At 40.1% G+C, this 17461-nt stretch overlaps 1 pseudogene; it reads right to left on the bottom strand.

Annotated features, from left to right (window-relative positions):
• Positions 1–1170: 1170 nt before the first annotated feature.
• LOC126427152 (5S ribosomal RNA) lies at positions 1171–1288 on the bottom strand (annotated as a pseudogene).
• Between the last annotated feature and the right edge of the window lie 16173 nt (positions 1289–17461).

Raw genomic sequence — 17461 nt, 5'->3', positions numbered from 1 at the left:
TTAGGCAGCGACCGCTATTCACAAGCAAAAATCCGCGTAAACAAAATGCCACTTACGCCCAATAGATAGTATGTTCGTCCTTGTAATTTCAGGTTATTTACATGATATTGACGTATAACATAAAAATTTGACGATGTTTGTCTTTCACTTGGAGATTATTAAATCGGTTTAAAATAATCAGTCTGGATGGTAGATTTAATTTAATTCTGTAACCTAACGGAGTCTACAAGGAAGCATATTTCCATGCCTCCAAGATCTGTATTCAGGATAACAAATTTGTTTCAACGTCGATTAAGACTTAACTTTAGCACTTACTACTTTTCCAACGATTAACATCGTTCTAATTATCTACAAATGTAGTGTGAAAGTGGGTTTCAAATTTACGTTGACTGTCTTTATCAGCAGGAAAATAAACGAGGCAACTAGACGCACGTCTTCTTGGCGGAGTGTACCGCTGAGAGCGTGACTCCCCCTCGGCAGGCACGGCTGGGCAGACGAGGCCTCGTCTCGTCCTCAGACGTGGAGCGGCCGTTCTTGGCGCGCAGGTGGCTCTGGGAATAGCCACCGCCACAAATGGTGAGCCCGGGGGTAGTAAACGCTTTTAACGGTAGCATTTTACGGCACAGTAACTGTGCTTATAAGAACGGAGGCAACAGATTCCGAATTATAGTCTCAAGATAGCGATCAAACTATACTGCAGCCAAGGATATATATCATTAGAAATTCAAGTAGGATAATTTTAAGAAGAGACAGTATTCGAAATAGTTATCAGCGATGAAAAATTTTTCGCAGTCACCGTTTTTCGCGGCAATAGGGTACAATACCTTTAGAGGTATGCTCTTGATGTTATTACGACCGCTTGTTTTACGTTCTCATTTCAGGTGCGATTGATCATTTCGAAACTATAGTGTCGTCGACAACAGATCCAACGTTTGAGACATTAATAACTAAAACTAAACTAAACTCCGTCCGAACAGGCCATGAAGGTCCAGCGGAACCGACCGGCCGCCGTGTCATACTCACCCCACAGGGATCACTGGATGTGGATATGGAGGGACATGTGGTCAGCACACCGCTCTCCCGGCCGTTGTCAGTTTTCGTGACCGAAGCCGCTACTTCTCAGTCAAGTACCTTCTCAGTTTGCCTCACAAGGGCTGAGTGCATCCCACTTGCCAACAGCGTTGGACAGACCGGATGGTCACCCATCCAAGTGCTAGCCCAGCCCGACAGCGCTTAACTTCGGTGATCTGACGGGAACCGGTGTTACCACTGCGGCAAGGCCGTTGGCGTTTGAGACATTACTTCTACAGAACTAATTCTTATTGACGACTGATAGTTCAATGTAATTATTTAATAATTATTTACACTAACTTTGGCATCGGAAATAATAGTATAGTAGTACCGAGGTACGAGGTTAGGTATTTACTATGACGAGTCAATGAACGTATATGGTGAACCAGAACCGCACTGACAGAATTTCGGAGGCTGTTCAGGGATATTCTCTGAATATTTTGGCATTAGGAGCACGTGGACTCCGATGGTTCGTTAGAGAGTGATATGGTAATTATGATTTATAGTGGCTTGTTGAAAGAATTGTCTTTGCTTCTGTGAAAATACTTTCACAACAGTAAGAAATCCTGTAATAAGCTGTAAGTAGGCTGTTTAGGTTTTTTTATTGCTAACGCCACGTAGCGCTCTGTATGAAAATCACTGGCTGTTCTGGATGAAGTCTGTGGCTGCTTGGCACTGTTGGAATATTCGCTATTGTAGTGTTGGGCAATTGGATGTGAACAGCGCGTAGCGTTGGGCAGTTGGAGGTGAGCCGCCAGCAGTGGTGGATGTGGGGAGAGAGATGGCGGAGTTTTGAGAGCGGATGATCTGGACGTTTGTCCATCAGAGACAGAAATTTTCTAAGACTGGATGTCATGAACTGATATATATATATTATGCCTTTTGAACACTATTAAGGTAAATACATTGTTTGTTCTCTTTCAAAATCTTTCATTCGCTAACTATTCCTATCAGTAGTTAGTGACTCCAGTAGTTAGAATCTTTTATTTAGCTGGCAGTATTGGCGCTCGCTGTATTGCAGTAGTTCGAGTTACGAAGATTTTTGTGAGGTAAGTGATTCATGAAGGGTATAGGTTATTGTTAGTCAGGGCCATTCCTTTGTATGGATTATTGAAAGTCAGATTGCGTTGTGCTAAAAATATTGTGTGCCAGTTTATTAATGATCTGAATAAGTAAAAAGAAAAATGTCTGTGCAAATTCAGTTTATCTCAGCTGTTTGAAAATCGATTAACGTAAGGGGTTTATCAGCACAATCATTCATAAATTTTTGTAAGGGGAGGTTTCAAATCAGAAATCAGTCACCCAAAAGTATTAACACGAAAGGATGCAGTTATTCGTGGGTGCCTATGTAAAGCGGCAACACTACCGTGATGTGGTCGCTATCGCTACGGAAACAGCTGACCATACCGTCGTCGTGCCGTTTTTCCACTGCATTCAGTGAATCCGTAGTCGAGATGAATGTCGGCTGATTCTTTATTAGGAAATCTGTTGACCTTCAACTAACACTGCCGGACAAACCAGCCAGGGACTTGACCGAGCGTTACTGTATGCAACGTTGAGGACCGGGATTACAGTAAAGCATTACTGTTGTCGACAGCAGGTGCCGCCACTGAATAGAACAAGTCTGTTTCCAAAAAGGGCATATACAGTACGTACATTAGACATCTGCACAGTTGTGCAGATATTTTCAATAAGGTATCGATACAAGCAGTAAGAAATCAAACGAAATGTAATTACTCTGTAACGTGTCACCGAATATTCAGAAAATACCCTGAACAGCCTCAGAAATATTGACAGTGGAGTTCTGATTCACATCGTGTAAAAATAAAGATATCCTCAGTTTGAAGTTTAAGCACCGTAGTGTACGGGTAAGCATTGTCCTCTTGAACATGGTTGCCTTTGACTTCATTCGAAGTGAACTCTGTGCCCAGCAAATTACTTCGGGACCTGCAGTTTTACTTGGAACATAAACCACAATGCTTATTGGCAGTTTTAACGTTTACAGATAATTGTCAGACCTAGGGTAACGCGGGTCGAGCTGCCAGTATTTGGCTGGCAAGCGCAAGAGAGGTGGCGGCGTAAAGTTCCCGCTCACCAGACATTGCGTTGATGTCCTGGATTAAATATCAAACCTCTCCGCAGTGTCTCGTGAAATGAGAGCATGTGATACTGTTGGTTTAGATCCGTCACCCGAATGGGGACGCTAAATTTGGCGACCCCGTTGGTTCTATTCGCGAGGACTATGCTATGTTCCGGGACAAGCACACAAACACAAATTGCATACATACTGAAGGATCCACTGAGGATTCGAACCTATAACAATAGTTGTATTATCTACCCACTTAGCCCCAAGCCGTGTACAGACATGTGTGGAAAATACTACTGTTATTTTTGTACTTACAGTAGGCGGTTTAGCTGTCTGCTTGTTATTGCTCGCGTAACAACTAATATATTGTTATAAATGGATGAGATAAAATATATTGCTACGAAAAGAGCCCTGAAGTACTTTTTAGGGATGCTGTGCTGTGACTTTCTTTGGATCATCAATTTTCAACAAAACAAAATATATAATGTTCTTATTATTCTGGATCTGGCTTTCTATAAAAGGAACATTGTTTCGTTACACTCGCTATTAAGTTCGACATATCTTCCTTACTTATTTCGTTATCAATACTGATCTTACAGTACGCAATATTTGTTCAACATCAAAATTTTGCAGTGGATTTTTGTTAACAGTAAAACACCAATAAGTACCACGGCTAACACGACAACATGAGACTATTATCAGAGAAAAATGTTTTTACTAAAATGTTTGTCAGGCCAGAACTACGCACAGCAAGATTTCTTTTATGTCATGAAGGTAAATTATCTTTTTGCGCTGTTAATAATATATCATCTGCAGCTCGCGTCCACCTGTAAAAAACATCATAAAATATGCTGCGCTGCCCTGCAATCCCGAAAGCTGAAAGAAATAATTTTAGTTCACTATTACCTGTCCGCTTCTTTGCGATATGATTGATTTCATTTAATGCAGTTTGAATGCGCCGCGGCAGCGGCTCGTTCATTCGTAGCTCAGCTCTGCACCACGAATAATATTTAAATAGGTGAAAATGTCTTAAAAGGATGGCATAAAATACCAGGCAAGCTTATTACAAATCATAATGCAAGTTTTCACTAAGTAACTCTATTAAAAACATTTAGACAAATGGTTCAAATGGCTCTGAGCACTATGGGACTTAACATCTGAGGTAATCAGTCACCTAGAACTTAGAACTACTTAAACCTAACTAACCTAAGGATCATCACACACATCCATGCCCGAGCCAGGATTCGAACCTGCGACCGTAACGGTCGCGCGGTTCCAGACTGAAGCGCCTAGAACCGCTCGACCACCACGGCCGGCAAACATTTAGACAGATTAAATTATTACACACTTTTACAAATCAATACCTAATGTCGTCCTTCTCTCAATCTTGACAAAAGAATGATACACAAGCATACAATATAGCGTCACAGACTCTTCCTACTCACGTAACTCCAAAAAGACGACAGAAAAATTAATGCTTGGTCACTACTATTTATACTCGTGACATATTTTCTTCTTTGTTTGATGTTAAATAAGTATCGTCTGTGGCGGTTTCTGTACTCGCCGACACAGACATTATCTTAAAAAAATCGGTACTTTATTACGTAAAGTTCACACAATCATTATCCGTGCAATTACAATCATCCAGTTCAATTATTCTTTTCTCTTTTTTTTACCACATATAATATGTGTTTTGTCAGGAGATGTTACAGCAGTTTTTACGAATTTTGTAACACGTGCGTGCCTTATTATTTCCGCTGGAACAATGGGCGCCGGAATGCCAAGAGATTCCAAATTCTGCCATGTGTAAAACTGTTTCTAAATTTTTGCATCTCAACGATAGAACCATGACCTAAACCATAGTACACCCATCCACAGCGGAATTTGCATAGGGTTTTATATTATTTGACAGACGAATGTATTCCTACTTTCGCGTGTCAGTCATATTACGAGATTAGTTAGGAATATTTATTCCTGTGCATGAAGATTGTATACAAACATAGAAAAGACATTTGATATTTTATAAGCGTGTAAGTAAAGCAATCTGCTTGTATAAACAGTATTTTCTTCACAGCAGTTTTCTGTGTCTTACAACACACCACATACACATAAGCTCGTTAGTAGGTGGATTAGCCTCATACGTTTCATGCGTAATATCATTACATCGTCACAGTCTATCGATTAACATCAATTTATGCATTTAATTAAATAAACGATCTGACAGAAGAAAGATTTTAGTTACCATCTTAAATAAAGTATTTTTGAGTGCAGTACTCTGTGTTCTAGAAGAAAACTCTTTCTGATTTATGAAAGCGTCACAGACAAGGGGAGATCCTTATCGTGCGCTGGACAAATAATGGACACCCTCCCCCAAACTAGGCTAATCGTGATATCGATCCTGTCGTGTGAGGCCGGCAGACCGATACGAAGCCGCTGCTACAGCGGGTTTGGACATTCATCACGCTTACAAAACAACAAAATTCATCAAAGATGAAGTCTACGATAAGTGAATATCGAACTCGCGTACTTCACGAATGTCAGCGAAACGAGGCAGCACAAGACAAAGGACAATATCCCTACGCAGACAGTGCAATTACCGTGATTGTCACATATTATAGCAACTCTCAACACTGAAGAATAAATTGCCATACATTAACAGTTATTTTAAAACAGACGCTAGCACGCAACTTAAGCAAATCCGAAAGTGGGTACTGGCAATGAAGGTAGCATAAAAACTTTCATGTGAACTTTGCATTCCATATTACATATGTAATCAAGTAACCGATTAATATTTTCGCCAACACATTAACCGATAACGTGGAAATTTGATTCCAAAATTATCAACGCTATGAACTCCCGTTACCATCCATAGTAGCTGTACTTGCTGAATTCCCCGCTGGAGAATGTACCGACACATTTCATACGTCGAACGAAACTGTGTGTGCTGGCAAACGTCCACGGTAGCTAAAATAGTGCAAACTACAGGGTGTTCGGAAAGTTTCTGGCTGGGTTCAAATGGCTCTGAGCACTATGGGACTTAACATCTGAGGACATCAGTCCCCTAGAACTTAGAACTACTTAAACCTAACTAACCTAAGGACATCACACACACCCATGCCCGAAGCAGGATTCGAACCTGCGACCGTAGCGGTCACGCGGTTCCAGACTGACGCGCCAAAACCGCTCGACCATCCCGGCCGGCGGAAAGTTTCTGCATACTCACAACGTATGTTGGAAGTCACATCCACCGTTGGCTATACAAGTCTGAACAAGTCTAATTTTACTGGAAAACACTTTATGGAGACATTACTGTGCTCTGCTCCTCATGTACGCAATTATTTCAGATTTTAAGTCACAAAACGTGCTTGGGCGATTGCAGTACATTACAAAATTTGCTGCTCCCCAAAGAAAAAAATCTGGTGGAATAAGGTCCGGAGAGCGAGGGTGCCATAGGTTTTTGAAATGAAGCGTTCCCCAAAAAACCTTTCCAAAAGCGCATAGTGTTGTTACCTGTTGCTAGTTGCGTGATCTAGTTGAAACTATGACTAGTCGATTTCATCTTCATTTAGCTGGCCTATGAAATCGTGGATATTGCTACCATCGCTCCATCATGCAACGGCATTTCAAGCAAAGCACAGAAATTGTCCGTTGACCACAATCGCGTATTCTTTGTGTTAATATGATCAGAGAGGTGGAACCATGACTCGTCTGTATAGAAGATGACATCAATGAAAGACGTAAGCCATCTGCAATAACAAATTCACTTTTCATTATAAGTATTTTTCAATTCTTGCACGGCTGTTAATGTACACGGGAACAATTTCAATGTTTGGCTAACCGTTTTATGCGCGGAATCCCGATATCTTTTCCTTGCGCCAACTTGCGCACTGACTTTTCTGGTCTCTGTTGAACAGAGTCAGAAATATCCAACAACTTCTGTTCGTTTAGTGCAGACGGCCTTCCAGTTCGTCCGGCGCCCAACACTGAACGAGTCACTGGAAATTTATTATTAAGTCGAAGACCCACTTTACAATGAGGTACATCTTTTTACGGGAGTTTTTCAGCAAACGCATCCTGCACTAAACTCGTGCCGAAACACATGTTCAGTATGAAAATGGATTCCTCAGTTGACAGCACCATATTTTAAAAACAAAATGAACCTCTAAACACTACACATCACATTCAGTAACTTCCATTAACTGAACCAAGCAATTAGACGTTGCGTAACAGTAGAACGAATTAAAAAAACAATAGCGTATATACGACAAAAACAGTTCTGCCAACTTTTGTTCTGTCAGTTTCGTTTCGAAATTTCAACGTAATCTACATCCGCAGTCCGTTTTCCAGCGCACAATGACTTTCCGATTACACTGTAAAAGGTTGAAAGTTGTGGAGTACTCGGTGTAATAGTTCAATAAAACGTGCAGTTGTCTTTCGTCGCAAATTATAACAAAGATTTTTTAAATGTTGCTAGTATTTTTACGAAAGACATAGATTACCTTAGAAAGACAGCGCTGTGATCATAATGAAGCAAACTGTACATTCATCTGCCAAGTTTTCGTACGTCAGAAGAAAGAAACGTGGTGTAGAATAGAGGCAGATAACTACGAAATAACGTCCAACCGTTAATGTTTAGCAGTTACAAATTTTGAAATTTAAATTTGTGGTAAGATACTATGGGAGCAAATTGCTGAGGTCATCGGTCCCTAGGCTTACACACTACTCAATCTAACTTAAACTAACTTACGCTAAGGACAACACACACACCCAAGCCCGAGGGAGGACTCGAACCTCCGAAAGGGGGCAGAAGCGCGAACCGTGACAAGGCGCCCTAGACCGCACGGCTACCCAGCGCGGCCAACAGTTACAGCAAGAAGAGAAATTACTCTTGACTGTGACGGACGAACACTTGATTTACATCGGGTTTCAGCAATTACATCAATACACACATACATGCAAATACTCCAGTCTCAGACGATGTATTGCGTGACTTTCAGAATAAGAAGATATCGTCTGGAAAATGCAGTTTAGGATCAGTCTTCGTGTGGTTTTAACACACCCTTCACTATACATAAGACACATTCAATACATAGAACTTCCAAATTCAGTTGGTGCTATATGAAACTTACAATCCCGGAAAAAATGGTTAGTAGGAAAACGTTTTGTAAGAAGTTTGCTTTTATATAAATTGTATGTAGCTTATGGCTAAAGTTGTATTTGAAATAAATAGAGTAAACTGTGTTTTACGTGGACTCTGACTGACGGATCAGATACATTACGACCTAAGCCACCTCGCCAGGCAAATATACAACTAAGTTGTTGGATGATCTTAAGCTTTTGAAATTAACGCTTAAGACATGGACTATGTAAACCATCTTTCTCAAACTAGCTTTCTCCTGTATTAATTTATTATCTGCCCATTATATAGAGCCAATATTTGTAACTTAACTACCCCTGGGTAAAAGCATATTAATATTGTTCCATAGAGTAATTTACACTTTTTACTTGACATGGACAAGGCTCCTGTTATTATCTGAAGAAATAATTTAAGGGAAGTAACTATCTGTTCATAGTCAATTATAGGCCTTTCTGTATGTAATCAATATTTTCTAACGTAAAAGCGTACTTCATTTAAAATATAGAGAAAGCAACAGAAACAATTATTGGTGTAATGCCTATTGCAAGAGTCGAAAACAGTATCACTTACTTTATAATACTCATATAAAAAAGATATAACTACCGTACCTTCCGTCAAGCATCTAAGTTTTCAGTCACAACAGAACTTACGATCTAATGTGCTGTCGTTTCAGAAAAGTTACGAAGTATGATGCAATAATTTGTCAGGCTTCTCCATCGTCACGAAATTCTGGGAATATCATACGGCTTAAGGTATACGCCATGGAGAAATTGGATAAAATAAGCTTTGTTACACAAGTAAACAAATACATCAATGTACACAATTCACAGCAAAGTTACACAACGTGGTTAAAAATAAGTACACTATTTTTAACATTTACATCAGCTGTACGTTTGTATTTTTTTGGTTCTAATGAAACCCCATGCCATTCCAAGCATGTGTGTCAATTTTTACCTCTCTATCTACATTATTCCGTGGTTTATTAAGTTTTCAAATTTATACTGACTTTTTGATCACCTGGTATGAGAGATTTGGATTCCAGGTCAGTACCACAAGGTAAGGATGAGTTGCAAGAGATACGTAGCTTACGATGTGGCTTACGATGTGCCTCGCAGAATGGAGAAAAAAAAATGGGCATGTAAAGATTTTCATCAAAACTTTGTTAAGGAAGTCACCATCTCTCTCTTCCTCTTTGTCATTGTCACAGACTCTGTCTCTCACCACTGGCTCTCATCCATTTCCAATTTCTCCTTCTCTTTATTCTTTTCCCATTGGAACGGTCTCCTTCACTCTTTTCCCACCATCACAATCACTGTCTACTATCATCTAGTCTTTATTACTTCTCCGTATCTTTCCCGCTGCCACTGTTCTCTTTTTCTCTCAGTTTAAAAGCGCGAATATGTAGTAATGCAGAGAATTATTTCGAGTTGTCGTCTTGCATTGAAAGAGGAGGAGAGAGATTTTGGTTCTCACGCTGGCTGCTGAGCCGAGCCAGCAGTGTACCTGCCTGATACTGCGTGTAATACGTTACACATACTGTCTCTGAATCTGAAGAAGTACTATTAAATATTAATCGATCTATTTCACACTTAGTATACCACGTTCTATGGATAACACCACCATACTGCTAAAATTTCAAATCCATAACTTCTGTACTCTTGGAGATAAATTTTTTGCCTAAAACACTTAATAACTGTGCCGGTGTTGTGAAACAGAGTTATAGTCTATAACGCATCCATCTATAGTATCACTTGAAACCACAACCAAGAGGATAGGTTCATATAATCTAATTTTCTAGAATTTTCTTTAACTTCATTATCACAGATTTCTGACGTAATTAAAAGTACTTTGGAAATTTATTATTTCATTGTGTTTTGGTTTTGTGCGTGTTTTGGAGAGACTGAAGGAGTGATTGGAGGACATAGGTAAAGTGAGAATTTGATACTTTATTAAAGCTAAGTAAATGTATGCGTGAGGAAGTTGTTGTGCATTCTGGGAATTTGTGACGTATGTCTGAGTTGTTTTTTTTTTTTTTTTTTTTTTTTTTTTTTTTTTTTTTTTTTTTGTAAAAGGCAGCCAGAAGAGACGTTGAGTATTAAATTAATTGGTAAATTTTGTTGTGGAAAGGAATCGATTGACTGCTTAACACAATAGCCAATAGCAATTCAACATTTCCCGGGAGTTTGAGTAGGGCTTTGTGCCTCAGATCTATGAGTCGATACAGTCACACGGGAGCCGTCTTCAGGTAAACATCTATGTTGAACAGCGTTGATCATATTTGTAACAAAAAGAAAAAAATCGCATGTTTGGTTGTTTCTCGTGTCGCTGACGAAAAGTGACTACAGTACTGAATGTTTTGTGAAAGTGTGAGCTTTTTGAGTAATTTATTTTAGGAGATATTCGCTTGTGAACATTTCACGTCGTACATAAATTCCACATGGCGTGTTTCGTGGAGATTTCGAGATGTTATGGCGAGCACTTCTTTACAAAAAGCCTACTGAGTGACTGAATTGTTAACTCGCAAGTAGGAAATTTTAGACATTTTTTTCAAAGGAGTTCTACAAGAATCCCGAACGCTCGATAGTTTAGATAACTTTCAGCTACTGCTCATGGACTGGAGAGACGTGGCCTTTGCCTGGTAGTTATTTAGTCGAATTTTCGTCAACGCAGCATTTGTCGGCTAAATCAGTATCTTGCCATCGCTGAGTGAAGAGGCAGACAGCGGGAAACCTATCCAAGTAGGTGGATTGATTATTTAAAGGATAGTGCGAGATCAACCCGCCTCGAAGCAATGTTCGCATGCCAATATTTTTGCGAAAAGTTTTAAAACTATTGAGGAAGGTCGAGTGAGACGGCTGGTACCTAACTTTTTAGTCAGAGTCGTTTAATAAAGAGGAGCATATTCGCCTTCTTTGTTCTCCAATAAGACCTTTTTTCGCTGCTTCGATTGTTTTCCCTGCCACAGCAGAGCATGTCACTCATATGAAAAGAACATGACAGGTCAGTAAACTTTTTGATAGTTTACTTACGTGAAACTGAAATAACGTAAAACTTATTTTACACCTGAGACCGGATTTTACGTGCACAGAAATTTTGCATGTGCTTCAGTACAACAAAAAGGAGTTCACAGAACCTTTCTGATGATGACGGAGACTCTTTACATGATATTTCTCAATGGTACGTCACTTTATAAACTACGTTTCCGCCTCACATCACGTGCGTATTTTACGTGCACAACTAGGATAACTTTGAAACGGATAAAGATATCTAGAAAATTTTACAGTTTTTTCGAGACTGGAATCTCAGGAATATATCGAAAAAGTTGTGTAGAACTTTTTTTGGGATTCCTCAGGAACCACCTATGAATTTAAGTAACTGCATCATTCATTCATTCACTCAAGCATTTAAATCAAATCATTAGCTTATCATCGGTGTATCAAAGATATACTCGCCATCAATCAATTTATTTAATTTTACTGCATATTTAACTGTACGAGTAGGGTAACCTCGGACCTCTATATCTGGGATAGGGATAAAGACAACAAGAAAATTTTCGAGGTCTTTTGAGTGCCGGTCCTTATGAATACATCGTAAAAAGTTCAGCCATCTGTGTATAGTAGTATTGTTATCAGCGGCTGGGACTTGGTAATAAAAAATTACCTTTTTAACAATTTTTAAGCCTATATGTCATAGAATTTTGAAAAATTGTACCCGCAAAATTTACGAATGTTCATCATTCAATCATTCGTCACGAACATAACCGTAAATTTAAATCAACGGATATCAGGATACAGCCGTCATTATCATCAGTCCATTTATTTAAGAATTTTTACGTGCGTATATTACTTAAACAGGTAGTGCAACATTGAACCCATATATTTTGGAAAGGGATGAAGATATCAAAAGTTTTGAGCTGGTTTGAATCCGGATCTTAGGTGCACATCGTAAAAACTTCAGCCGTTTGCTCTGCATAGCCGTCTTCGAGTGCGCTCCGAGCTTTTGGTTCGCTGGTAAAGGTGAAAAAATGGTGAAAAACGCTTTTGGGTGGTTTTCTCAAAAATGGCTCTAAGCACTATGGAACTTAACATCTGAGGTCATCAGTCCCCAAAATGGAACTTAACATCTGAGGTCATCAGTCCCCAAGACTTAGAACATGTCCGAGGCAGAATTCGAACCTGCGACCGTAGCAACAGCGCGGCACTGGACTGAAGCGCCTAGAACCGATCGGCCACAGTGGCCGGCGGGGTTTTCTCGGGAACTGTCAATCAATATAAGCACATGTATCATTCATTCATTCATTCATGGGCATATCCGTGTGTTTAATTAAACTACAGGTTTACCACGAATATACCTGCCATCAATCATTCTATTTAATTTTTACGAGAATTACGTCTGCGAGTAGGATAACCTAGAACCTCTGTAACTGGAAAAGAGAGAAAAACGTAAAAAAAATTCCAGATTGTTCGTGATGCGGATCTTAGAAACATATTGTAAATATTATAGACATTTGCTGTGCGTAACCATCTTAGAATTCTCTGCTGGGTTGTGGTCCGCTGGTGACTGTGAAAATATTGTACAAAAACGCTTTTTTGCAGTTTCCCAAAGAATCGCCCGAGAACTAATGGTGCCTCCAGAAGTCCTATCAAGCTCACCGTTAGGCATTAAATACAAAAAGAACCAACCGATTTGCGCCATTTGCTTAAACAGGAGTACGTGAGCAATATTCATACTTTGACCCTGCACTGTAGGCTAGTGACTCCAAAACGATATTTCTATTGGGCTGTCCAAAATATCTGACCCTACGTTTTTATCACCGATGGAACCCGATGTTCGAATCCTGCCTCGGGCATGGATGTGTGTGATGTCCTTAGGTTAGTTACGTTTAAGTAGTTCTAAGTTCTAGAGGACTGGTGACCTCAGATGTTAAGTCCCATAGTGCTCAGAGCCATTTAGATCCCGAAGTATGAGCTCCGGAAAATCTCGCTTGTATGAGTAGCGTTTTGAAACATGTAGGTAAGCGTGCTGTCGGATGCATACCGATCACTAAGATCCTTCGAACATTTCTCATTTTCCTCTGGTGTATATGTCGTGATGTTTCTTTGTCTACGAATGATAACGTTCTTAATTTATAGTTAGTAACATAACAACGAAAAGTCCTCGAAAACTGATAAGAAGCTGTGGACCTTGTACTTACACACACTCTTTATTATATTTCCAAAAATTTAGTAACCCACTCACAACGTGTACCCAAGAAGTGTCTTGTAACACTTACGTTTCAAATGGCAGTGCGCATCAATTCGTGTTATTTTATAGTACGACATTGATTCTCGCCGGTATCGTAACGATCATATTCGAAAATGAAATTAAAGTTTGGATGTTCTTATTAATAATTTGTATTTAGAACTACTTTCAAATTAGGTAGGACTTAGTAACGATAATCCTGACAAACTGAAGCCGTGTTTTGATTGATCTTTATTTGAAGTGTTGTCAAAAACCTATCGCATGAAATTCCGAAGGGATGGGTGGATATGGAGTTCGGTTCTTCCCATACAAAAATGAAAACACATAACTGCATTGCCTAAATGCGTTGTCCTTTTTTTAAATTACGAGGGGCTGCTGGAAAGTAATTCACGTGAGCAGTAGTAATGGCGATGAACTAGAACTAGATAACACAGTTTCTTCACATCTCTTTTAACACAGACAGATAGGGCTCGCCATGAGGCCGTCCAGGGCTGTTGTTCTTGATATATGAGTGACGCAATTACTTCGTCCCATTTTATGTTGCATCTGCGACAAGTTCTACATTGAGACTGCTTATAACTCTGCGAATTATAGCCACAGAACTTCCTTGACCTTGTTAGTAAAGTTTCGTCGCACTGTAATGACCTCTTTTGACTGTGCGCTCCAGAACGTTGACTGCACCACAGTACTGCCGACAAGCGAGTCTCGGTCTGTTAAGCTCTGCCCTCGGCGACTAAGAGGTCAAGGTTATCCGAAAAGCCACAAAAGGCATGGTGTTGATGTAGCATTACAGAAATGTTTTATTATAGCTTTAAATAGCAATGTTATTACAACAGAATTGTTAACAAACAATAATAGAGAATTACAGAAAAAAAATCACATTCTGCTTAATTCGCAGTATTCTGGGGGAAAAAGGCTACAAGTGCATTCAAACTTTCACGAATTGCGATAGAAAACAGACCATTTATATTAAGCTGCCATTGTAATATGCAAACAGAAAATGTCTAATATTCAGAAAAAATTTGAAATCCCGTTTTCCAATCTCAAGAAAATTCTGAAACCTTGTGAACTTTGACTTTAGTTTTCAACCTACGAGAAGAGTACTTATACACCTTCGCTGCTGACGCCCTCAATCCATGTGCACATTAAAAATCGTTCGATATTTGAGTTCGCAGATAGTACCATAGTTTTAAAGTATTTCATGTCCGCTTGTTATCGATTCACAATAACATCAGTTTTCAACTCAACGATAAATTTTAGGAAAAAATCGAAATTTATGATCTTCTTACTTTATGACTTTCACGTGAGACAATGAGCTGACAGGCTAGGAGAGATTAGTATATCGGCGAAAGTAGAATATGTACAAATGCAGTCATGTTGGAATTTAAGATCTGTTACCGTGCTTGCATGAAAATAATAATGAATTAATTTTGTAATAACACATTTCTTTTTGTTTTATGCCGAAAGATGTTTCACCACACTTGGGGCACGCTGCGTGGGGCAATGTCTGAATTGAATTTTCGATAAGAACTTAATCATTAAAGTTACATATTCTGGTAAAAACGTCACAGATACCCTTTTCTAGCTTAATATTGCTGTATTTGACGTGTTCTCATCTGAGCAGGTATTTATTATTTGCCTTCCAGACATATTATTGTTGTTTTTATATTTAAACTGACCATCGGGCATTGGTAAAAATTCCTGAGGCGTCAGTATGGAGGATTGTAAACAACAAACCTCTCCGGAATAGTTCTCTATACCAACGCCTCTCAAATTTTTCCTGATGACCACAGAGCTATTCAAATAAGAAACAACAACAATTAAATGTTTGGAAGGCAAATAAAAACAAGTACAATTGAGGGGAAAGCAAAAACCGGATACAACAATGGTAAGCCATACAAAGGTCGTGTGTCATTTTTAAGGAAAATTCTAAACGATAATTCAGTTCAGACGTTTCCCTAACACGCCAGTGTTAAACTGTGTTTGATTATTGTTGGCAGCTAAGTGGCACACATAATGTAAAAAAAAGTAAACTCCATAATTATGTAAATTAAACAACTAAATATGATGTAACATATTGCTAAACCTACATATCTGTGTGTGTATGTATGTATACGAGAGCCATTCGGAAAGTAAGGTTCGACAGGTCGCGAAAGGGAAACGACAGTGAAAATCCGATAAAGCTTTGCACAGATGTATTGGCAGTGTCTCTAGTCTGCCCGTCGACCGCATCACGTCGCTCGTTTTAGTTCTGAGCACAGAGTGAGCACGTAAAGATGGCCAGAACGATAGTGTCTCCCGCGAGGTATCGGTGCTCGCTGCCAGGTTTCACCTGATTTCATGCGACGCCATGCAACGTACCTTTCATGATTTTCCTTGTTCAAGACAATTCTCGGCCACGCACTGCAGGGGCAATGAAGACGCCTCTGCAGCGTTTTCGATGGGAAGTATGTGATCAGCCCCATACAGCCCGGACTTGAATCCCTCTGGCGTTTATTTCTGCTCACATGAACAGCTGGCTATGAAGACAACATTTTGCCACAGACAACGAATAGCAGACCAGCGTAAAGAATTGGCTGAGAGCACAGGCGGCTGCGTTCTGTGAGGAAGCTTTTGGAAAGTTGGTACAAAACTACGACAAATTGTAGTATAGCAAACTATTGCAAATTATATATATCTATACACACTATGCGATCAAAAGTATCTGGACACCACCAAAAACATACGTTTTTCATATCAGGTGCATAGTGCTGCCACCTACTGCCAGGTACGCCACATCAGCGACCTCAGTAGTCATTAGACATCGTGAGAGAGCAGAATGGGGCTCTCTGCGGAACTCACGGACTTCGAACAGGGTCAGGTGATTGGGTGTCACTTGTGTCATACGCCTGTACGCGAGGTTTTCACACTCCTAAACATCCCTAGGTACACTGTTTCAGATGTGATAAGGAAGTGGAAACGTTAAGGGGCACGTGGAGCAGGAAAGCATAGAGGCCGACCTCGTCTGTTGACTGACAGAGACCGCCGACTGTTGAAGAGGCTCGTAATGTGTAATAGGCAGATCATCACACAGGAATTCCAAACTGCATCAGGATTCAAAAATGTTCAAATGTATGTGAAATCTTACGGGACTTAACTGCTATAGTCATCAATCCCTAAGCTTACACACTACTTAACCTATATTATCCTAAGGACAAACACACACACCCATGACCGAGGGAGGACTCGAACCTCCAACGGGACCAGCCGCCGATGAACGTCATCTGCCAGCTTGTATAGCGCCAACAGTAAAATTCGGAGGCGGTGTTATGGTGTGGTCGTGTATTCCATGGATGGGGCTTGCACATGTTGTTGTTTTGCGTGGCACTATCACAGCATAGGCCGACACTGATGTTTTAAGCACCTCCTTGCTTCCCACTGTTGAAGAGCAATGCGGGGATGCCGATTGCATCTTTCAACACGATTGAGCACGGCCTTTGGCGGAGTGGTTATACGACAATAACATCAAAAAAATGGTTCAAATGGCTCTGAGCACTATGGGACTTAACAACAGAGGTCATCAGTCCCCTTCAACTTAGAACTAATTAAACATAACTAACCTAAGGACATCACACACATCCATGCCTGAAGCAGGATTCGAACCTGTGACCGTAGCAGTCGCGCGGTTCCGGACTGAAGCGCCTAGAACCGCTAGGCCACTCGGCCACCGAGGCGGCACAATAATATCCCTTAATGGACTGGCCTGACACAGTCCTGACTGAATCCTATAGAACAGCTTCCGAATATTTTGGAACACTGATTTCGTGACAGGCCTCACCAACCACCAGCGATACCTCTCCTCGGTGCAGTACTGCCATTCCCCAAGAAACCTTCCAACACCTTATTGATCGTATACGTGCGAGAATGGCAGCCGTAATCATGGCTAA

Source organism: Schistocerca serialis, chromosome 1 (genome assembly GCF_023864345.2).
Source record: "Schistocerca serialis cubense isolate TAMUIC-IGC-003099 chromosome 1, iqSchSeri2.2, whole genome shotgun sequence".
Taxonomy (NCBI): Eukaryota; Metazoa; Arthropoda; class Insecta; order Orthoptera; family Acrididae; genus Schistocerca; species Schistocerca serialis.
Note: the sequence above shows the minus strand (reverse complement) of the source record. Positions and strands in the feature narration are given on the sequence as shown.